The sequence below is a fragment of the Sylvia atricapilla genome, chromosome 6, assembly GCF_009819655.1.
Source record: "Sylvia atricapilla isolate bSylAtr1 chromosome 6, bSylAtr1.pri, whole genome shotgun sequence".
Classification (NCBI taxonomy): Eukaryota; Metazoa; Chordata; class Aves; order Passeriformes; family Sylviidae; genus Sylvia; species Sylvia atricapilla.
Genome location: NC_089145.1, coordinates 31198269 through 31223152, shown reverse-complemented (window position 1 = coordinate 31223152; position 24884 = coordinate 31198269). Strand labels below are relative to the sequence as shown.

General features: G+C 36.5%; 1 pseudogene; it reads left to right on the top strand.

The window, feature by feature from the left end:
• Positions 1-22360: 22360 nt before the first annotated feature.
• On the top strand, positions 22361-22980 carry LOC136363099 (uncharacterized; annotated as a pseudogene).
• The last annotated feature ends 1904 nt before the right edge of the window (positions 22981-24884 follow it).

Sequence of the window (24884 nt, the reverse complement as noted above, 5' to 3'; positions counted from 1 at the left end):
GCTATATTCAATAAAGTTTGACACCATAAAATTTAATTTTTAAAGAACTTTCCCCCTGGACTACTCTATAGAACCCAGTTTTCATTACTATGCAACTTAAGTAGTGGGTTTGAAGTGAAATATTTATAAAGTTCTATTGCTGAGAAGGAATATCAGCCAACATCTAATCTGAGGTGAGGGAAAATCTCAAATCCCATTCCTCAGACTATTTCCTCCAGGGATGGACCCTCTTACACATGATCTGCAGCACTAAGTTCCCTCTTGGAGTTAGTTGCTTATGTCATTTTTCCTTTAAATACAAGTTAGGCTCATCCTTTCTTTTGTGAAGAGAATGTGGTAGCTAAAACATATTCTGAATTTATTTCTCAACTGTTCTTGAAGGCCCTCACACCGACATCCAATAGGATTTCCTGATCAGTACATGAGAAATTTCTGGCTGGGCACTTGCTACCTTTCCTGAAGAAGCTGTGCAGAAAGCTGTGAGAGGTAGTCAGGGCTACCCAGCTCCAAGCTGAATGTTTGATGAATTCCTGATTCAAAGCATGCTTTCACTTAAAACTTGAAAGAGAATACAGAAGCAGACAAGACTGAGATTATGAGTACTTATGTAATGTAAGTGTCCTTATTGTAATTTACTCCTATTTGAATGGTCATTACTGGTCACAAAACACTTTGAAGCAAAACAAATATCACCACTTTTTTTTCTATGAAAATTCAGAATAAAATTATGAGGCAGAGTTCCTCCAGAAATTTAGTGCAGCAACCCTCTTTGCGTATACTTGATTCGTGTTTTAAGATTTTCTGTGATACAGATACCATTCTGGAAGAAGAGGCAGAGTCATAATAAGCCAAATGCATATTGAATGTGAAGGAATATTTTTTTCCTCCCCTCTAAAAAATATTCCAAAAATATATCATGATTTCAAATGACATTGCATTTCTCAGAAAACTTTATTCAGAGAATTACTGAAGATGAATTGTCCAAAAAAAAGTCTTGCAGCAACATCAGTGCTTGGTGTAGAAGCCACAGCTATTGAGATGGTTCAGTCTGCTCACATGCAGGGCAATGGGGGAGACAGTCTCCTTTGGATATTTCTTGCCAGAGCTTCTTCCTGGTAATTTCATAGGTGAGGATCTATGCCTCTTTCCTGGCTTCAGGGCAGGCTGGATTTTCACAGCTATTATTAAAAAAAAATTTTGAGCTTTTGACTGTAGCTGTAGCTGGTGAGTAAGGTCAAAGGTTTTAGTGAGAATAACAATACAATGTTAGCCCTGACTTAGGTTTGTGATAAACAACTGAGGATTTTTTCATCCTTTAGGTAAATCAAGTTCAGAACTTAGTCATTCTCCACTTGAAGTCAAGAGCAGGATACCTATTGCCTTCATACATACAGACTCAAGCCTTGGGGGAAGTAAGAGTTGGCTCCAGGAATTCTGGCATAATATATAAGGAGCTGAGGATAGTGGCTGGCAAATGGCAAATAATTTAATATATGTCTTTCTTATTGCAATCACACTAACATGCACTCAAGTATCTGCCCACTCAAAAGTTCAGACAAGTGATCAGTTATTTCAGGAGCAGCTGTTTTTCCAGTACACTTTTCATTATGTGTTCTTAATCTTGGTGTATTTGTTTCCTTTTCATTTGTTTACAAACAAAGGACAGTTTATGTAACTGCCTGATTTTTCATAGCTTCCTATTTGCTTCTGGAATAAATCTTAGATTACTTAATTTACAGATGAAATCCCAAAAATTTTATATTTAAATGACCCTGTCAATCAGTGTGAGGGAGCTGTTTTAGTTCTTTTTTTTTTTACATTTTTTACGATGTTGGGTGAGTTGGAAAAGATTTCAAGAGGTCATCTAGTCCAATCTTCTGGTCAAAACCTTTCTTACTGCTTGTGGTGTGAGAAGTGCTGGATATTCTGATGAGCCACAGTTAAGACATCACTGGCTTGGTAATAAGAGCAGTACATTTGTTCTTTAATTAGTCTTGGTTTCCCTACTTTGCATGGTCCTTTGAAATTCCGGTGAGTAACCTGATGAATACCTGTGATCTTGACCAAAATAATGCAGAAAATAAATAGTTAGCTATATACAAAATTCAGAAGGCTGACTCTCAATCCTTTTTTCAAGCCCCATTCTCTCTGGACTGCTTTGTAATTATTTGGGAAAATCCTCATGGAATTTTGTGTGAGATTTGTGCTGAGGCATCAAACAGGAAAACCTCTGTGTATCATGGAAAAAAATTCTGCATGACAGCTCTGCACCCTATGGAGCAATGTGTTTTACTTCGTACTTATAGCATTCATAAAACATGAAGAAAAAATATTTTGTATTGACATTTTTGGTGATCTGGAAAAAAAATGTCAAATTAAAAATAGATTATCACATTTAGATACTGTTTTTTTATTTTGTTCCCAACACACGTATTATTAAATGTTAATCTGAGCAAAATTTTACATTGGCTGATGGTCAAAATGCAGGATTAATTCTGCTGCTCAACAGGTCTTAGTGAGAATTAGTTTTATCCTGTAGTAATTGCATAAAATATAATTTTCTGATAGACTGAGGAAAGTTTAATTTTAGCACTTTTATTACCTATTAAAAATAATTCCCTAAATGCTGCACTTACTAATTTGCTAGTTAATTATATGTTCAGCAATTCTATTGCTGGTTGCAATATTTATTCAAAAAATCATCTCCAAATGCAAAGACATTCTGAAGGGTTTTTTTTTTTTTTTTCCTATTGGCTTTGTGAAATGTGAGAGATGAGGTGTGGGTAAAGATTAAGAGAGCAACTGCTTTCTGCAAAGACTTTTGATGGGGTTGTGGGACCTGCAGCTTACAGGGTTCTGTTCCAGTTCCAGGATGGTACTGGAAGAGTATGAGTTATTAAGTCCTCAGGAATAATGCATACCATCACACTGCAAGGTACTGTATTTCAGCTCCTGTCCTTATTGACTGGTGAGAGGGGCTGTTTTACGGCAAGATATGTGGTAGCAAAAAAAAATTTTTTAAAAAAAGGTAAGATTTTAATGTTCAAACCTTATTTTTATGAATAAACAGGTATTTTTAAGTTTTTAAAAAATTTTAATCTCACTTGAAGAACTGAACAAAAATATTCACTATCTGCATTATTTGCAAAATAGATCTAGAATCTGATACTAAATGTGCTTTTTTAAACTATTTTGTTTCCTTTGAGGAGGTTCTCATGTGAGATATTGCACTGGAGAAAATTGTGAGGGCTTTACTTGATTACAGAGAGTGTGGTGAGTTCTTCATGTTTCCACACTTCATATTTTTAGAGTCTTTCATCTTTAGCCAAAGTCTGAAAGTTCTACTCACATCTCTCTTAAAAATCCTGGGAGGAGAGGTGGGCATAATTCCAGCATCCCTTCTAATCATACCTCAATGTAATCTCTTGTAACATCAAAGCAGTTGGAGGATGATGACTGGGAAAAAAAAAAAAAAAAAAAAAAAAGAGTCAGCTAAAGTTCAGTCTCTGAATAGGCTGTGTTTGCCTTTAGATTTGTGAGTGAGGAGTAAGGGGGTGGTGGTGTCAAACTAATCACATTAAAAACTTGGCCGGATAATGAAATTTTCAATAACTATATGCCTTCATTAATGTGAGGGGAAACAGTTTATGTAGAATTCAAGCTAGCGATTTTTAGCCTTTAAATATCAGACACCTGAGTTTCATTTCTAAAGCAGTGTCAAATGTGCTATGTGGCACTTTTAGACAAATTTGCAGCTGATAAATCACTTGTATTGCATCTCTGGGAGCCAAGTCTGGACTGCATATATTGAACTGATTTGCAGAACTAGAAAGAAACCAATGGCAGATATCACTTGTTCTAACACTTTGAAAATCAGTCACAAACTATTTGCTTGTGCAGTTAGAGCAGGTAGGAGAGGACATTATTTTATTGCATAAAAGCAGTAAGCATTAATAAAATTCCCTCTCAAGAAACAGTCAGTGAATGCTGAGACCATAAGAATATAGACTTCTCCCCACATCTCTTCTGTGCACTGTGGTGAACTATTTACAAAAATTTTCCTTGTTTTTGCAGAAGACTTGTAACAAAGTTATCACTTAACACTTCAAGTCCTGCAAAACATTTTCTGCTGATCATGCCTTGGGGTTTTGCTGCTTTCTTGAAAGGAACATACCCATTAGAACATCATAAATTATTTGCTTATTGATCATATCCCAAGAAATTGCTTTCTAGCTTGTACTCTTGTCTATATGATTCTTACTTTGTCAGACAGTCTTTCACTGAGGTATCACGATCAGTATCACAGCTAGTGTTCCTCAGTATCTGTTTACTTATACATTCTTTATCCAGAGAAAGGACTTGGGTTCAGATTCTGATCCTCCTGATGATAGCTATTCGTATGAAAACTTTTTACCCTTTTCTATCTACAAATCTCAGACAATGGAAAATGTTAGGAATACTGGGGTAAGAATCAGTTTGGATGCATTAAGAATCACATATTTTACTCTATAATTAAAATACTCTATAATTAAAATTAATATAACTAAAATACTCTCTAACGATTCACAGAAAGATAGTTTTCCATTACAGCAATTTAACTGAAATTTATTTTAAAATCTGGGCATGAACACCTTCACCAACTTTTGTTTCTCTCTTAGAATGTAGCATCTGTGACTGAAAAAACCCTATAAATTTTCTGTTTATTATCTGCAGAGTTATTTGTATGTACCTGAATTAAAGTCTGTATATGCCTGAATAACAACATTTTCAATAACTATTTGCCTTCATTAATGTCTACGGAAACAGTTCATGTAGGAACTTGAGAAACCTGGTATAGTTGAAGATATCCTTGCTCATTGCAGAAGGATTGGACTAGATGGCATTTAAATGTCCCTTCCAGTCCAAACTATTCTGTGATTCTGTGGTTTTCTGCAGAAGTTCTTCATATGGAGCAATAATAAAGTACAAAATGTCATTTCTGGGTGAAGTATTGACAAGAAAATTCTTTTCTTTATTTGGTTTATATGGCTATAAAATCCTTAATAGATAATATGAAACAGTAATGGCAATTTACACTTCAGCAAAAGGAATGGATAAAATTTTTGAATTCTAACTTACCTAGAATTCTTACACAGAATCAAGGGTCTGGTTTAATCGGAAAAAAAAAAAAAAAAAAAAAAAAGTCTTTCAATCCCATCTTATCTGGGTCTTATTCCATAAGAAATTGAAATAACATGAACTTTGAAATTAAACACAGAAAGAGGACTGAAACTAAGAATATAAATAACAAAGTGTTTGTATATAGTAGACTTTTACATCCTTCACTCAGTTAAAAGAGGAAGAAATAGGAAAAGATTCTTGAGGAAAAATCAATAAATCTTGTTCACTCTGACTAGACATAAAAATTTGAGATCCTTTTGAAAATTTGACACCATTTTTGAATGTGAACTCACTTGCATATCCCATAATTGCTTTTTGTAGATGGTAATTGTTATTAAGTAATCATTTCAGAACTTCTATATACATTTAAGGTTCACCTGTGCCCAAAAGACATAGAAATTTGGGTACCTGTATGCCATTGCTGGTATTTCCAGTTCAGCAAAAGAAAGTGAAAAATCAGTTACGTTGATGCTTTAGGCAATAGTGATGGTAAGTAGAAAAGCACTCTTTGAAATATCAGAGGTGCAAGCTCACTATCTTTGAGTTTCTGGATTTCAGGTTGTAAATTGACTAGAAGATTGAGGAATAGAAAAAAACATTTTACTACTCTATATTTGTCATTGTGGGAATATGATTCTTATACTGTGAGTTTATTTCCTATGATAACTAAATGCTATAAAATAAGCTTGATATTCCACCACTGTTAGACTTCAAAACTAAATAGTGTCATTTCTTGTTGTTAAAACTTTAAATGATCCTTTCCCAAACAAAGCAGCACTTGCTAATTTCTGTTGCAGTACTTTTCAGCAATGATACAATGAATCAAAGAATCCTTTTCTGACACAGGGAGATGCTGTGAAAGTTTGGAAATTCTTTTTATTAAAGTTCACAGACTTAGTTTAAAAGTATAAAATATCTTTTTCCTACTAGCTCTAATAAAATCAATGAGGAAAAAAGTGTAACTCCTGGGCAGATGAACTTATGCCTCATCAGGTATAAGTCATTCACTGTGATTTCATTGTTTCTTTCCTCCTTCATATAGGATGAAATGATGATACCAACTTGTTCCAATGTTTATATGAAGTTGTTGGTCTGGACTTTCTAGGAAATAGAACAGTGTTATTCAGCCTCATGGGTAAATACGTAATGCATGATAAGGAAGTATGCTTGCAGATAGGGATTTATGAGGGAAATTTTTTTTCATGAAAGACAGTTGAAGCAAAACAAACTTGGAGCCAATCTGAACAGTTTTCAAGCCCAACCAACACAGCTGCACATTATACTTGTAATCAGTACCAAGAAAAGTGGCTCTGTGGCTTGGACAACATCAAATTTTAATGCTCTAAGGGTGCTTTGACTGTGAAAGTGAGTCTATATGCTTAGCTGGGCACCTATCCAGCCATTTAATTCATGAAGTGGCCTTCTCTCTAGTTCAGGTCAGGTGCTCTAATGACATGGTTGGCACAGGATGTGTGCGGTCACAACCAAAAAGTTCCAGTTGTCTGAGACTTGATTTTTTGCTTTTGAACAGCAATTGAAACACATCTCCTATTAAATAACTTTCTGTACATTCCTCTCACCGCAGTGCTGTGTTATTGAACAAACTAAACCCATGACATCACTTGATGAGTTAAAGGTACTTAGCACCAAACCATTCAGGAAATACTCAGACTATTGCAGAATCAGGCCCCTAATTACAAACTTATGTGCAGTGTTCTGGTTCATTTCTGTTACTGATCTTCCATTTCAGTAGCAATTTTTTTTCCTTAGTAATCCACCTCTTTGACTCTAAATATTCTCCAGGAACAAAGATGGGTGCTGCAGAATGTGAGAGAAGGTTCCACAGTTGAATTTCACATGCAGCTGATAGTATAAAGTTGTGACAGAAGTAATGTCTGTCTTGGAAAATGTTATTGTTGTCTCTATCTATTAGCAAAAATAGATTAAAAACTAATTTTTATGCTACTCTGCAGCACAATGGGCCTGGCATTTTAGAAATCAACAAGCAGCCTTTTGGGCTGTTTATTTGCACATAAAACAAGCTTTTGCATGGTTGCACACAATATTCTTTTTTAATTAAAATTCTGGATAAAATGATTATCTAATTGTGGGTACTTTTACAAGACAGTTTCTAAAAAAGCATAAGAACCTGACACAAATTGATTTGCAATCTCTAGATTGCAAAAAAAACCTACCCCAGATGTTAGAAATGCTGTATGACTAAATAATGTGAATTTTAAAATCAGTAACTAATGCATTATAGTTTTGATATAGGAAGATAGAGCTATAACTAATTACCTTCAACTGCAGTTTTTTTTTCTCTGGGACAAACCAGGAATAGGACTGTGACTTTCCTTTTAGCTTCCTTCAGAACTGTACCAGCCCTATCTCTTGCAGACTATGATTTCTGGCATAAATCTGCTAGTCTATGCACTGAAGAGAACAACCAAAGGCTCTACATTTTCCATACAATCCTGGTCCCATTTACTGACTGCATAGGCTTCTGTCTAAAAGTAGGTGATATGACTAGGTATACAGAAAACTGTGGCCTGTTGTGATGACTGTAGAAATGAAGAAGAAAGAGGTTTGTTATGGAATTACATGTTTTTTCCTATTAGCCTGGTATTTACATACCCTTCAAGGCTTAGTTAAGCAGTTGAAATCTATAGGAATCACTGTAGAAAACTGTGAACATGGGCAGTCCTCTGATACCCCTTAAACTCCATCAAATTCTTTGCTATATCCTTTTTCAAAGAGTAGTCCATTATTTTGTATTTATATATTTATTTTTCAAGAGCTTGCCTAGAGGGGTCTTGATTCATGTGGAGGTTGCATTTGATTCTGTTAATGTAAGTAATAGAAACCGAGTGTTCTGTGGTTAAAAATAGCATTTTAAAACTGCATATCCTTATCTCTTTTCCATTCTGCTAGCTTTTCTGTAAACAAATATTTAGAAGAAGAACTGCTAATATGATAAATATATACTCCTGGTACTCATTTTTTACTTATAGTCAGAATGCGGGAAGTTCTTCAGCTAAAGACTCTGGCCAAGATGGTACAAACATATTGCCATACTTCAGTTTCTGTTAGATGTAGTTGAAGTACAAATGACTCTGCAAGTATGTTTAAATACAGATGGCTCTGCTACAAGTCTTACAGCAACTGAAGAACAGCATTCAGGAATGCTTTTAGCTGTGTTGTACCTAGTATGTCCTCTGTCATGATTCTTGAAGGATGCTACAAAATACTGCCAAAAATTTTATCCTGAATCCTTTCCTTGACACAGAGTCTTCAAGCTCCTTTTGGAAACTTAGAAGTTTCACATATTCACATGTTGTTTTGCTACATTTGTACACACAAAGAGAAGGACAAAACCCTTCCTCTGGTTCAATCAATCCCATTCTGCCAGTTTTGGGGAATGGAAAGCTTGCAATAGACAGTGGTTTATGTTTTTATAATGTTATTGCTTTATTGGGTATTTTTAGAGATATCTTAAGCCTAATCATGTTTCTAAATCCAAGGACTTATTGTACAAACAGGAAAATAAGTAGCAGAAACAAAAACCTCTCTTATGAAGCAGTTACTTTCATTCCAATATTCAAAGGAATTAAACTGTCAAGAAATGGTGAATATGTGATATATAAAAACTGCCTCTGAGCAGAGCGATTTTTAGATTTCATTTGATTTTTTAAATAATTCAATAAGGGACAGCTGTAGAGAAGAGAAACAAAGATATCTCTGAAATTAAAAATGTGTTTTGGCATCCTTTTCTTTAGAAAAGTAGAAAATATTTCAGAGGTAGATTCTAATTCATGAAACAGATGCATCCTTTTTTCCTTTGTAGCTGTGAGTGCTGTCAGTTCCTACTGCTAAAAGTAAACAGAGGAACTCAGAAAAACTTTCTTTTCTTTTGTTAGTTTACTAGGAAAGAAGGTCTGTCTGGCTTCTGCCTTTTTATTCTCTGCATTGTTTACATGTCAGAGTGAAATAATATCATTTAGCTATACCAAATTTCAACTCAAATACTGTGTTCTGGTTGCTTGGAAAATGTTAGGTCAATTATTTTCCAGGATATGGAAACTTAAATCTCTCCATTATCCTAGAAAATCTTTCATTTTAATTTAGGAACTCTAAAAGGGTTATCCTCACTGCTCCCTTTCACTAAAATCACTTATCCCCATGGACATTGAACAGTCTGTTTTCCTGCATTATAGTTGTGTTTTGCTGGTGAACCAACAACAAAGTACCACTTTGTATCTCTCACTTAAGCTTTAGAGTTTTTGCAAATGACCCATAAAAAACCCCTTAACAGGCATATGGGACAAGTTCACAGTTACTCACATATGAAGGCAACCTTCAAGAGCTACCTTTCTGCCCTAGCAAATATCCCACCTATCTAATATATGACACTCCTGCTGCTTGCCACCTACATTTATAAATGATCCCTTTTTTATTGTCATAGAAGCTTTAATCGCCCCAAATTTAAAATGTCCCCAAAATTTAAATCCCCCAAAAATGCCAATCTATTGAGGATGTGGGCTACAGGTTTATTCACTTTCATATGAAGCCCAGATAGGTATTTTAAATAACCTTTCAGTTAAAAACTCTGAACATGTGTTTTTTTTCTGATAGGCCATTTTTAGAGAATTATAACTATATTACTACATAGTAGTATGACTGTAATTTAATAACATTAGGCCTTGCTGTAGTTACCTATCTCTACTTGTTCCTTTGAGCACACTGAAAGTCTAAATCTAAATATTAGATTTTCTGGTATTTCTCTCTTTTAAAGGGCTAGAGTTAAACAAGACCAGAAAATTTATTTAACATATTTGTGTCTTTTTACACATAGATTGGCAAATAAAAGATGATTTTTAAGTCACACCTTAGTTCAAAACAAAGGGGGACAAAATGTTATTGTCAAATTTCAATGTCATGCAAGTCCTGATAGTCTTTCTGGCTTCTTATTAAGTAAGTAGGTAGGAGTTTGCATTTCTGCAGTGTCTTTCATCACAGAGAACTTTAAAAACTGGATTAATACACACAACAAGCCCTTGAATTTAGCTGCTGCTACTGAGAGCTTTGATAGCAGAATGTGAATGCAGTTAAAATAGAAGGATTAACTCTTGTACTAAATAGAGCATCCCTTTACAAACTGAATGCACAAAGATCCTAACTCACAAAGTATAATTAAAATTGCTGAAAGTCATAAGGTTAAAGGACTAAATTTACTGAGTATCCTTTGATGTGACAGCCCAGGTTTTATGTATTTCATCTTGGATTGTATCCAGTGTCAAAGTGTGCTTACATGGAACAGTATATCTTATAAATGAGCTAAAATTCTTGGTGTCTAAAATGCAAATCAATAATATATAATTTGGAAAAAAAGTATAGTGAGACCAAGAAGGAATGTTAGAAAAAAGAAAAAAACTGGAACACAGGAATAAAAAAAAAGTAGCAAAACCAATGAAAATGTCAGCATTTTCCTGAAGTGATGATGCTGAAGGTCCAATGACCTCTCGAGCAGCTAGTATGAACTTTGTGTGTGCATATATATGGCCCAGACTTACCTAAATGCAGATCTGGAATGAAATTTTCCATTATGAATATTGCTTGGTTTCCCCACATGAAAATAGGCAGATCCTAACTGTGTAAAATTCTGTCTAGGAGGCTCCTGGGACACTTTAGAGCATAAATAATACTTTTATCTGAAAATGATCCAAGTTCAGACAGCTGTGTGTAAAGGCTCCCAGTCTATTCCTAAGAGAGGAATAAAAGTAAGAGTAGTTGCTTGTGATTTATTAGTGATACTGTTGGCAAATTCTAGGTTGCAGCAATAAGAGATGGTATGTATTTTAGAAGTTATAGGCTGGGGCACATAAATAAGAAAACTGTTCAGAAAAAAACACTAAACAGCTTTATTACAGCTATGAATCTCACTCAATGATAGTTGATGTATGGCCACAGAAGTTGTTTTTAATAGACAGAGTGCTAGACACAAGCTAGGAATGATCCTCGGCTGTTTTCAAAAAATTCCATGGCTGTTTGATTTCCATGTAAACAACTCATTAAAGATGAATTGCAAGACTGTAGCTTTTATAATACCTCAAGAATGACAAAATTCAGAGCCTTTGATGTCTACAGCACAGTTCTACTGGGACTAACAATAGCAGAAAATTGAAACTGTGGTATAGAATTAAACAAGGTAATATACCTTAACTTCACTGTAGTATAACTTTTCCTTTAACCCCTGCAGAAGATGCTGTCTGTTTATTGTCTGATGTGACCCTTCCCCAGCAGAGCAGAAACATCTAGCTTACCACTGCAGAACAATCCAAAATGGTGCAAGTCTTCATTTTTTGAGCTTTGGGAATGAGTCCGTACATTTTAATTTTCAAAGAAAAAGTCTGCCAATACATCTGCAACAATAAGCTCTTTAGATGAAAATCTACTAGTCCCTTTAATTTACCTTCTAAATTTGGTAGGGGTGTCACACACATATGGAAGGCCCATTTCCCGTATTGCCTGGCTAGCACATCTGTAAAGTGCCTTGGAAATAGGACCTTTGAATGTATTTTAGTATTCCTTGTTCTCTCTGCAGAGGCTGCCAGCCAGTCTACAAGTAATGCCAGCTGAGGATGCTACATTTTGGATAGTTTTTGCGTGTCTCCAAAGCAAAACTAATTTTGCATTGATTTGTTTATATTTTGTTATGTCAAGCTTGTAACAAGTCACGCCATTGTAATGAAGTGGAGATATCACCTTCCTTTCTCACCTGCAAGAAGTTGCTGCCTCAGATAAATGGGGCTTTCTGTTCCTTCTGTTTGACTTATATGGTCTTCACCTGAAAGGTTACAATACAGGATGAAACCACATAGCCCTTGTTTGCAGCTGAAAATACTTCCATGAACAGATGAGACTCATACCCTCAAGGTCACTGTTTTGGTAAAGAATGTTTTGAAAGAAATATGTTAGAAACTATGCTTATTCTAAAAGGAATTACAGGAAATGTATAACTTTATTATATTTCTTAAATACTGACATTTGAAAAGCATAATCTTTGAAAAAAGGAGGCTTTAAGAATAACCTGGACTGGAAGTGAGCTTAACCATGCTTTGGAACAAAACAAAATCAAAGAGATTTGAACCACTAAAGCTGAAAGACACAAAAGAAGGCAAAACTAAAAACAGCTCTGGCAGCACCCTGTGTGTGGATTTTGTGGGACATAAGGCCTTCTGAACACACCTTTTGGAAGGCAGCTGAAGCTTCTGTCACTTTCCAACATTCGTCCTTTAGCTCAGAGATACTACAGACCAGTAAAGCATTTCCTTCAAGACAGTGTCTGAGCCAATTTGTCTTCTTTGTCTGGTGCTGAAAATGTTCTATCTAGTCTGTACTGCCTGCTTTGGTATTACATTTTTGACTTCTGAACTAGATTTTTCAGTCTGGAGTCTGATCACTTTAGCAGAGCTTGTTTTGTGAAACTGGCATTTTTATGCCTCTTTTGGGCAGCAGAATTTTTCACTTCCTGGACTCTGAACTGCCCTTAAAGCTTCCTTTAAATGTATCTGGCAGTCAAAGCAAAAGGATCAATTTATGATTTTTTGAAAAATAATAAATAATCAACTTTGTAGAAAAGAATTGAAATAAGTGAGAATATTTCTCTCTAACCAACTAACCTTTGTGTACTTGTCACTTGGCCACATAGTCACCTAAGGACAGAGACTAGCCATTTGTGAATTTTTTTCTATATGTATGTGCTTGTGTGCATGCACAAATGTGTATTTTTGTCTTTATATCTGTGTAAGGAATAGAAACATATTTACCATTTCTCCTTATAGTAAATCTCAAAATGCATTACAAGGTTTAGGTCCTCCCCTGCTGAATCTGCAGCCTCACTAAGACTTTTAACAATGTCTATATGAGTAGAGTAAGACAGAGCAGTAATTTCTCAGACCACAAGATTATTGTACTTAAAGGAGTCACTTAACACGTATCTTTTATATAGCATAAGAATGTTTGTGCACTTTGCATCTTACTGCTGTACAAAACATTGGCCTTATCTGTAAAGCAGGTATTTCCTTGGAAGTTTTTGAAGATTCTTTTTTCCTTTGGGACAACATTACTTATGTAATGTGAATCTGTGGTTCATTTGCATTTACTTCATAAATTCTGCTTTTTAGTTCCTTCAGATATCGTTCTTAATGCTTCTGTCAGATGCTGAGATCAATTCTGTGCGTGCTGGGGAAGTAAGATATTGGAACTGCAATCTGCTGTTTTACGTGAAAGGAGAATTTTATTTCAACTGAAGAGCTTGTCAGTGCCAGTGAAAAACAGGTTTGTGAAATAGTTTCAGTTGGGCCTCTATCTATCCATTAGTAGTTAAATGTAATTTAAGCTGAAAGCAATGTGAAAATTAGCAGACACTTTTATCCATCAGCCAGGGAGAGACTCATTCTCTATAGATCACTTTCTCAGTTTTGTTTGCTTTGTACAGGTGTGCATGAAAGAGGTATTCTTTAGCCTTTTCCAAGTTCCATCTTGAAGTCTTTTTTATAAACAGCATAATTTTTCTCCATGTAAATTCACTCATGCTAATGTGGTGCATCCATAAAATCCATGGAAATATCGTTATTCGAAATGCCTTTCTACTATGTCTACCTGAAATAGAGAAAAGTCAGTTCCAAGTTATCCTTAAGATAAAGCTTAATGCTACCCCATTTGCTTGTGTATATCTTTACTGAATAAAAATGAGCTTTATTAGGTAATTTTGGTCATAATGCAAGAGAAATTCTTTTATACTAGCTGTAATAGATTTTTGAAGTGACTGGCTGAAAATAATGAAGGCTTTTATTCTAACTAAAATATTAAAAAAATATTTTAAAGGTATAACATTTAAAAATTAGGATTCTTGGTCACACTAGATAGTTTAGTTATGTCTACCAAGGTTCTGTCATACCAGGTAAATAGATATATCTGTGTGCATTTGTGCAAACTCAAGTACACAGAGTTCTCTTAACACTCTTTTCTAATAAGCTATGCACCACTATCTCAAGAGCATTCCTTGACAATAGGTAGGCATTCAGCCTTTGTTCCTCCTGCAAGTTTATTGAATACTTATTATTGGCCAGACTTGGCTCCCTAGGTGTTTCTGCTTCTCCTAGGTGAATGTCTTAGTAGAAATCTATCTCTGTTGTGACACATAAGCTATGTAGTAAAAAAACACTCACTCATCTTTTTCTAATGCGTCCTTGGGAATTTAGCAATGTTGTGAAACTATCTGAGAAACCGTGGTAATGGAAATGTTAACAGAAACCAGACAGTAGTGTTTAGAAAGCTATTATGAACTTTAGCTTCTGTTCACACAGTTCTCAGAAAAAACAAAACTTTCAGTTGCTGAAACTGCAGTCTGAAGGGGGTGAATGTTTACCGGATTCTTTGTTACCAGCCAAAGAATCCACAGAAAGCATATTCCATCATATGTTTACATAGCAAATCACATCCATATACACATGCTTTCATCAGTTGAACTCCACTGGAGATGCTCAGCTGAAAAGGCTTATACTAAAGCATATTGAAGTCAGTGGAAATTTTCACATGGACTGCAGCAGTCTTTCTTTCAAGTAATATTCTAACTCCACCTTTAGCAGCTAAGTTAAAGAAGTAACTCCATAAGTCATAAGCTCACAGCACACTGTGATCTGTGCCAGACCTAGCCTTGTGACATGATTATTCATTATTATGCTGGTGAATGGTGGTGAATATTGCACACTTTCCCTAAATAAAATCTTACAAAACTTGCATTCCCCGTAGATAAGCCTATGCATACCTAAACTGCTTCATAGACATGAAAATTCCTCTTTATATGCACAAATTCTCCTGCTGAGAAGGGATGGTTTGAGTTGGCTTTAAAAGACATACAGTTTATTAACCAGGCCTGTGACAGTTTCTTTTATAAAGATATTTTTGAAGTCTACTGTACAAGGGAAAACAATGTAAATGGTTAGGGGAGGGTATGGTATGGCCTGCAGTCTCTTCTATATTTTACTTGAGTCTGGTTCGAACAAGGAACAAGGAAATTCCTTCATCTGATAGTGAAAAAGCAGCCTCTGTACATTCCTGTGATGTGTATTTCTTGTGTTTTCTCTGTCGGGAACTTGAAAGTTTAGTTTTTCCAGCTTGAGCCAGGAAGGTGACAAAATCCAGGTTTTGAGGAGTGGGTACATTAGATGGGATTGCTAATAGGTCTAACATTGTATGTCAACAAATAGTAGAATCAGAGAAAGGTTTGGATTGGAAGAGACCTTTCAAGATAATCTGGTTGCACCCCACTTTCCACGGCTAGAGACATTTTCCACTAGGCCACGTTGATCAGAGCCCCATCCAACCTGGCCTTGAGCACTTCCAGGGACAGGGCATCCACAGCTTCTCAGGGCAACCTGTTCCAATGTGTGTAATACATATCTTTCTCTCTGACGACTGAATGGATAAACACAGATTGCTTGGATATGAAGATCAATGCATCTATGGCAGTTCTGACAAGGGAAATTTAACAGAAAATGTTGAGAGCTGTTGGCTGACCCGGACAGCTAGTGGTGTTACTGGGCTACTATCTATTCACTGATCCTGTCATTCAATCTTTCTCACTGTATCTCTGGAAATTCATATCTTCATGACCTGTCAGGCCAATGCTAAAGAAATATAGTTTAATACACAAAGGATCAGGGAAGACCAGAGAGGGCAATGAAAAATGCTTTTCTTTTCTGAAGTATTTGTGAGATTTTAAAAGAATTTTTTCATCTTTAAAGTTTAGCAAAAATCCATTTTAGGAGCTTCTGAGAAAAAAGATTCTATGTTTTTTGCAACTGGCTCAAATCAAATGATGTGTTTCATTTAAACAGCTTATCTTTTGAATATATGAGTAATTCAAATTCAGACAAAGTACGACAATCACAGAATGTTTCTATTTATAAAGTTGTTGTAAATTCTTCTAGGTATAAAAGACAGACATAGAACATGACTTGAGAAAAACATTCTGCTAACGGGCTTCTTGGAGCTGAACTTTGCTCGCAGCATGCTCTAGGGAACGTGATGACACACAGTGACCTTAGTCACAGAGAAATATAGAATACATTTTCTCAAAACAAGAAATAGTGGTAGCTCTGCTGTCAGTTTCTATAAATCTGGGAACAGAAGCTGTGAACCAACCTTCTGTCAAAACAAGCTCCTAATAAGCCACGAAGTGAAAGTTTTTTTGTTATTCTATTTTAAATATTCACTTAACTTTTTACAAAAATGGACACTGTACTTGGACTTTCTGTAGGCATCCATTTATGTTGCATATAAATTTTCTTCAAAACATGAACAATAAATTATAAAACTAAACTTTTCCTAACAGCTTAGTCGAAATTCAGGATAGAATTGCATCCAAAATCTGGGATCAAATTCCCCTGAAACTGAAATCTTAAATTAAAACCAGATAGAATTTTATAAGATGGCTGTCTTCTTTGTTAAAATTAGCTTGTTTGAGTATCTGATTTTTATTTTAGTATTTTGATTTTAAGTCAGGCTGGGTGCTGGATCTAAAATCTCTTAGTCCACATCTGAGTTTTGTCACTGACCTACCGCAGGGTGGAATGTCAGTTCAGATATTTCAATCAGGTTCAGAGTTGTCTTAAAAATCTCTAATTCATGTCTTTTGCACTCAGAGAGTACTTTAGATAGGAGATAGCTTCCTAAAAAGGTTGTTGGGGAAACAAAACACATTGTATAACAGGATTAGGATCACTTTGGAAGTTTGAACTGCTAGTGGTTACTTAAAAATAACCTTGTGGACTTGTAATTGAAAATTTCAGTTTATTTTTAACAGTAGGTGATGCTGTAGGAAAAGAGAACAAAGCACACAAAGCAAACTGCATTCACAGGAATGGCACATTAGTGAAGAAAAAGGGCAGCCAAAATGCTTTGCTTAGAACTACTTAGAAAAGCCCTTTGGCAGTTTATGTGATTTAAAATTTGACATTATCACCTTTTTTCAGTCAGTTTTGCTGAACTGCCTGTTAAAAACAATTATATAGTTTAGCATTTTGAATATTTTTTCTGGTTATAAAATTACCATTCAAAATTAAACCTTCCTCTTCTCGCTGAAATTTATATTAATATTCTCTCTGCATGAAAGCTGTATCGTAGACATACATACACTTCTAAATACCACTGCCTGGCTAGTATTTCAACCTGAAGATGTGGACAGATCAGAATGAAAGGTAGATTTATATTAAGTAAATATGGTGCACAGCTTACTCTTATGTCTAGATTAGCAGATATTACTTGCAAAGCTCAGAAAATCACTGCAGGTACCCATTTGGCATGTTGGCTTAGCAGACAGATATGGCTGGTGATGCTCTCACTTTCCAATGCTGATATAAGTAATTTGTGCTGCAGTGGTTCCAGACCCTAATCAGAGAGAGCTCCATGTGCACATAGTGTACACACACACAGAAGGCCCTGTTTGCTCTGGTCTATGCTTGATCCTGAGGTACTGAGACAAACACTGTATTGCCTGAGCAGCAGAAGCCCATGAGAGAAAAATAAGCATGTTTGTTAAATTTTTGATCTGGAAGTGATTAGAGGGATTGCTAGGAGATTGTGGTGGAAGTGTGTTTGGCTGAAAAAGGAAGGAAAAAGTCACAGCCGTGCTTATGCCAAATGTTACCTGGGGAGAGCATGCCCTGCTCCAGCCAGGGTGAGGACAGGCCCTCTTTTAACTTGGGCTTTTTCTTTCAAGTGTTCCCATCCCTCACTTATACTACAGTTCAGAACTTCAGCATAAAAACCCTGTTGCCTTCTGATGTTCAGCAGGTTTGGGAGAAGGATATGTGTCATATAACAGCTTTGTGGGGGAGCACTGTGTGAGTACAAGCTGACAGCTTACTGAAAGCCCAGGGGCTCGGCTTTCCTTGTACATTGTGCTCAGCCTCTACTGTCATTAGAATTCCACCTATCTGCTTGTGGGGAAGAATAGAGGGATTCTTCACTTCTTGTTCTGTGGAGGCACATGGAAGTTGAGATCTCAGATGTTGCTTCTTACTTAATAACATTGTGATACTATCAGCAATGACAGTTCTTGGTTTGATGGCATAAATAATTCACCAAATTATGAAAGCTTTATAGGAAGGGCAATAATTGGAAGTGAACCAAGATGTGTTATAAAGATGTAATTGTAAACACCAGAGCCTCAATCTGCTCCCAGATCAGACTACTAGATCCAGCTGAATCTGCCAAACTGGAGCAATGACTCAGTAGAGATTCCAAGGATTTCATCAAGTTACTAAAAATTTAGGAATATAGCAGAAAGATGTCTTCTTTGATATATCTAATTGAAGATTTAAGATGTCTGTGGAGGAATAGTCAGAGATGATGAACTGTAAATTGCAGCATATTGAGAAGTCATTTGAAAGTCTCTTTTTATGGCATGAGAGATTTATTGTGTTGGGAAGTTACTGGTGTAAGGTAATTTTGTACCAATCATAACAGAGACAAAATGGTTTGAGTTATGCTTAAAACTATATGAAATTTATATATGTGATGTTCATGGTCCAAAATAAGTGAGTCAATGAATCAGTTCATTGTATAGGAATACTTTCTGGTCTCTCTAATTCATACTATTCAAGTTTAGAGAAGTGATGGGGTTTAATGGTTTAATTATTTAGTTCCTTTCTTCATGGTTTGGGGGCTATTAAGGTATGAGCTATTGTTCTTGGAAGAAACTACAAAGAAAAATTATTTAAAAAGTGTAATTTATTGGAAAGTGAAAGAGAGACAAGTCCCCACCCAGGGAGAGAACTGTAGTAGCACTGGCAATTTAAAAATGAAAGATCTCATCAGTTAAATTTGTAATAATATTGATAGCAGAAAGGATCCACAAGTGTTGAATACTAACAAATATTTTGCCCAAAGGGTGAAAGATATGATGCGGGATTGTGAATGGTATTGAATTCTTATCCTAACATTCCTTGGGTCTGTACTTTCAAGAGTATCTTGGCAAACACATGGTAGAGGAAATGAGATCTCTTCTCCTTTATATCTTTAGGGTGTGCAACCAGTACCCACCTCGTGTTCCTCAACAGCACAGAGATTGCCACTGGTTCCATACATGCAGCAGCATCTTCCTGTCCTGCACCCCGCTGAAGGAAGGAGCAGCTCCAGCCAAGGTGCAGAACAAAGCTGCCTCTTGCTTCTTGGAGTTTTTGTTCAGGCAACACTAGGAGACATGATGAATTAGAAACATTGAAAAGCCAGCATCACAGGTCAATTGTTAGCCTTAGCACCTCAAAGATTTGATTTAATTTTTCATACTTTTGCGTATTACTTCTGCATCATCTGAGGTTATACTCCACAACACATACAACCATAAAAACATGTAGATAGTATAAGAGGGAGTCTTTGAGTTAAAACATGCAAAAATTGTTTCAAATGAAGGAACAGGATTTTGTTTCCTCTTTACTGAATACATGCAGTTCTCATATAATTCTAAATTTTGGCTAAGTGTAAAAGAGTGGAGGATAACATAATGTCTGTGAGAGCTGACTGATAATGTCTGCAAGCCTATAGAAAAGATCCTTGTTCCAGTGATTTTTTTCCTGGTATATTTTAAATATTGAAAACCATATGGAAACCAATGTTTTGTACTTATTAACAGCTTGCTACATGTTAGCCTTTGCTTGTAGCTTGGTTTTTTCAACAATGAAGTTGGCTCTATTGAAAGGTTCAAACTTCAGGACATTCTCAAGCTCAGCTGAATCATTTATATCACATCTACCTTGGAGTAAAAATAGGAATTACTACTGGATGGTGCAGTATGGAATGCCTTCTCCATCACTGGCTCTCCTAAGCCCAGTTCTTCTGCAATAAATTTGGAACACAGCCATGACCCATGACATTTGATCACTGGCAATTTACCACAACAATCACGGAACCCTTGCTTCTGGCTCATGACTTCTGGACTTGTATATTTTTGGTTTGCTGTGCCTATGAAAACAGACCATACCTGGAAGGGAACACATGAGAGAAATACCTATCAGAAAGACTCAGTTTTGCATAATGTAGATAAATTAGAATGCATTCCCACTCTATGCTTGATTTTAGAAGCAGAATGTTGGCACCAGTGCTGTGGGCTGAAAGATATATCTGAAAAGATGGCTCAAGGTTTTGTTCCTGTGTCTCCTCTGATCTTTTGAGTGACTCCTGTTATTTTTCATACAAAATCATGAACAAGTATACACAAATCACATTTTGCTGGCTGTCTTGAAAGATGGAACTCCCTGTGAGGAACAGAGAAGTGGATTTGATGACCTTTATGGGTCCCATCCAAATTGAGATATCCTATGATTCTATGATTATAATCTTTTGGAGTGCAAAGGAGCTGTGCTTGAAAACAGTTTTGTTTGGGAGTCCTTATTGCTGGTGCTGTCTATACATCTTGTTAATGAAACCCTTGTCCCTTTCCAATACTAGCAGCGAAAGTCAAAATGGGAGTGAGAAAAGAGGAAGAATAAAAAGATGTGCCAAGATTGCCACAATAGACAAAAGGCAAAGCAGAGAATATCCTCCTTTTTCCAAGACTCTGTATACTGTTGACTCACAAATTCTCTCAAAATCCCCAAGCAGTAGTAGAACATACAAAGAAATGAAACTGCTGAGAGATTGAAAGCTTACCTTTGCAACAATGTTCAGCCCCATTATGAAAAATACTACATAAGAACATCAAAAGCCTCAACTTTTCCCCTCACTCATTTTTGCTACTCACTTGACCCTCTTCCCAGCAAGAAATTCCTACTTATTTAAAGTTCTTCCATATAAGGATTGAATTCCTTTGAAATTAAATTATATAAAAATATGAAAATAGTCTGCAGTTGAATCATACTTATTTTTTTAATATAGGTTTATTCAGCATATTGGCTACCAGTTGAGAGCAATGGTTTCCATACTACGATTTGTGGTGTATTCAAAACAGATGGAAGCATCTCAAAGCCCGCTTTGTCCAAAGCCAAGAACATTTTTCGGCAAGAAGTCTGAACTTGTTGCCACATAAACAAAATGAGTGATTTAACTTAGTGTCTACATATTTTGGATTGGCAAAAACTGCTGTAAAAAAGTAAAGCCAGAGAGCAGATCTACAAAAATAGGAAAAGACAGAGCAAGAAAAAGAGAGAGCTTCACACACATATGCGTGCACCACACACAAACACACCCATTCTGGCAGCTGTTAGACCTGAAGTGTTTGTGTTGTGAGATTCTAAACAAGTCACAGGGTGTTTTGGTCCAGCTGGAAAATTTCTTACACTTTTTGTTCCCGAGTTTAGGCACCCACATCAATATAGAAGAAAGTGTGTTTATATGCCTTCTATTGGCTGTCCTTAAAAATAAAATTAAACCTTACATTTTCCTCATGTTTATTTACAATGTAGATATTAAGTAAGATGCTTTCCAAGAAACCAAGTGTATCCTAAAACTTAAATGTAGAAAGGTAAAGAGAGTAGATAATAATCTTGACAGCTGTATATGCGTATACTTGTGTGAAAGGGGTCAAAGATTTAATTTTGGACTAAGACTCAGGTGGCTGAGTTGTTTGGCTTTGAACTTCACCTAGATAATTCTGTTGTAGAGACTGTCATTGGGCATTTCCAAATCTGCAGTTTTTGTAGTATGGGAGTAGACAGAGAAAGCTGTGCATAATTCTGCCTCTGTCATTGATGTCTTTTGGTGGTTTGGGTGTTGCTGAGCTGCATAGGGGTAACTCTCCAATTTCGTTCCCAGCATATTCCTGGACAACCTGGCTTGGACAGGAGCACTCTTTGCTGGGTTAAGAACTGGGTGGATGGCCAGGCCCAGGGAATGGTGGTGAATGGTGCTGCATCCAGCTGGGCACAGTCACCAGTGGTGTCCCTCAGGGATCTGTGCTGGGACCAGTTCTGTTCAATATTTTCATTGATGACATGGATGAGGGGATTGAATCTTTCGTTAGTAAATTTGCAGACAACACTAAGCTGGGGGTGTGTGTTGATCTGTTGGAAGATAGGATGGCTCTGCAGAGAGATCTGGAATGGTTGGATAGATGGGCAGAGTCTAACAAGATGAAGTATAATAAGTCCAAGTCCTACACTTTGGCCACAATAGCCCCCTGCAGTGTTACAGGCTGGGGATGGTGTGGCTGGATAGTGCCCAGGCAGAAAGGGACTTGGGTGTTCTGGTGACAGCAGCTGAATATGAGCCAGCAGTGTGCCCAGGTGGCCAAGAGGGCCAATGGCATCTTGCCCTGGATCAGGAACGCTGTGACCAGCAGGAGCAGGGAGGTCATTCGTCCCCTGTACTGGGCCCTGGTGAGGCCACACCTCGAGTGCTGTGTCCAGTTCTGGCCCCTCAGTTTAGGAAGGACCTTGAGATGCTTTAGCATATCCAGAGGAGGGCAACAAAGCTGGTGAGAGGCTTGGAAAACAAGTCATATGAAGAATGACTGAGGGAGCTGGGCTTGTTTAGCCTGGAGAAAAGGAGACTCAGAGGTGACCTTATCACTCTCAATAACTTCCTGAATGGTGGCCGTAGGCAGCTGGAGGTTGGTATCTTTCTCCAATCAGCAACTGACAGAATGAGAGGACACAGTCTCAAGCTGTGTCAGGGGAAATATAGGTTGGATATTAGGAAGAAGTTTTTAATGGGAAAAGTGATTAAATACTGGAATAGTCTGTCCGGAAAGGTGGTGGAGTCACCATCCCTGGAATGTTTAAAAAAAGACTGGATTTGGCTTTCGATGCCATGATCTAGTTGAGTTGTTAGGGCTGGGTTGGACTCAATGATCTTGAAGGTCTTTTCCAACCAACACATTCTGTGATTCTGTGATTCTGTGATTCTTTTCTAGGGCAGTGTATTTAGTTAATGTGTACATCAGACTGTTTGCTAAAATGTCTTCTAACCTTCCTATGTTCCTCGAGTTTTTCCTGCAGCAGAAGTGATGATGGTGACATGAAATGAAAAATTATTTTGAAAAATGTCAGACATGGCATCAGATATAAATCAATACATTTTGTGACATTTCAAAGCGTGTAGGTGAACAATGCAAGATGCAAGAACAAACTGGCCAGGAAAATGAGTTCCAAATCTCATTGAAAAAATCATGATAGATTTCTGATTTAAAAAATCTAGGACAGTTCAGGAGTTCAGTTGTTTGGCTGTACTATTTTCTTAACTACAGAAGTATTTTTTACTATATATCTCACAATTTGAGGATTATAGAGTGCACAATGAAGCTGCTGGTACATCTGTGAATGAACAAAAATGTTTCTTTCAGAGAATGAAGAAATAGATTAAGTAACCTATAAATAATTTGGAAGCAGAACTATTCTATGTCCAGAAAAAAGGAGTCTTATTAATTTCTGATGGCAGATATTAAAGTGCAAAAATTCAGTCATGTCAGGAAAGGTGAAATCTAATTTTGGCACCTTAATCAGCCATGAAATAGCATTTATCTGAAGTGAGAACATGGTGAAAGATTATTCAGAACTGGTTCAGTTATGATGAACTAGATTTAATAGTCAAGACAACCTATTAGAGAGAAAGCTCAATGCTTGTTTTTGCTAAGAAATAGGGCAATTAATGGCACCATGAGTGGTAAGTGAATTTGTATGTCTGATGAGATTTCAGGGGAATGTGACCAATAGTCTCCAGAGCAGGATCCGATAGGATCTGTCTGACCCTGCAAGAGGCCTCTGTGAGAGACCACAGCTTCAGAGGCACTATGAAAGAGGTCCAGAACTTCCTGCCACACATTAAGCTGGTGATGGACACATGCCCAAGCAGCATTTTGATTCTGTGTTGCAGTCAGATGCAGTTGCACATCCCATTATTCACAGCCTTGGATTTCCTTCCGAATTAATTCTAGATATGCAACAGAGAAAAGCTTCATTTCAGTCTGGACAGGCACCTGACTTGGACAGGTGGGGAAGTGATGTGCTGAGATGCATGTCAGAATGCCATTGCTCTGCATTTTAGATAGCCTGTTAAAGGCAGAAATTGGAAGAAATAAAGCAGTTACTTGGGAAATGAAATCTTCTAAATAAGAAAACCTCTGTCTGAGAAAAAACTAAATGTAGCCTGTATCTGTCAGAACACCAATGATGTACTTAATTTTTTTTTTTTTTGTCACAATTATTAACACTTGTTTTCAGGACCATTTTTTGACTGTTATACAGAGCAAATTCTGAGCCTAGCTATCTTCATGGTTTTCTTCCATGAATGAGATGCATTTTCTGTGGAATGGGGGTGTTGAAATGTAGTCATGACTGTCCCACAAGTTGTTCACTATTTCATACTTGTTGGCCAAGTAGATTTGGAAAACACTGCAGAAGACAAAATCAGACTGTAGGATACAGTTTGAATCAGTGGGTTTTTTTTACTTCATATAACTCCTTCTTTTATCTGCTAGTATTTTATTAGCAAAAAGAGGTCTTTTTTTTCTTTTTATTTTTGCAGCTCTGTTAAAGTCAGTGAGCTCAGAAATATGGATTTGTGTGACTATGCACTTTATAGAAATGTCCCCAGATGGTTAGAAAGCAATTTTTGAATGTCATGGAACAAAAAGAAACTATCAAAATTCCTGGGATTTTTATTTTATTTTCCAAAAAACATTAATCAAACATGCATTTGTAGAAAACATTGTGCCTTTCTCAGTA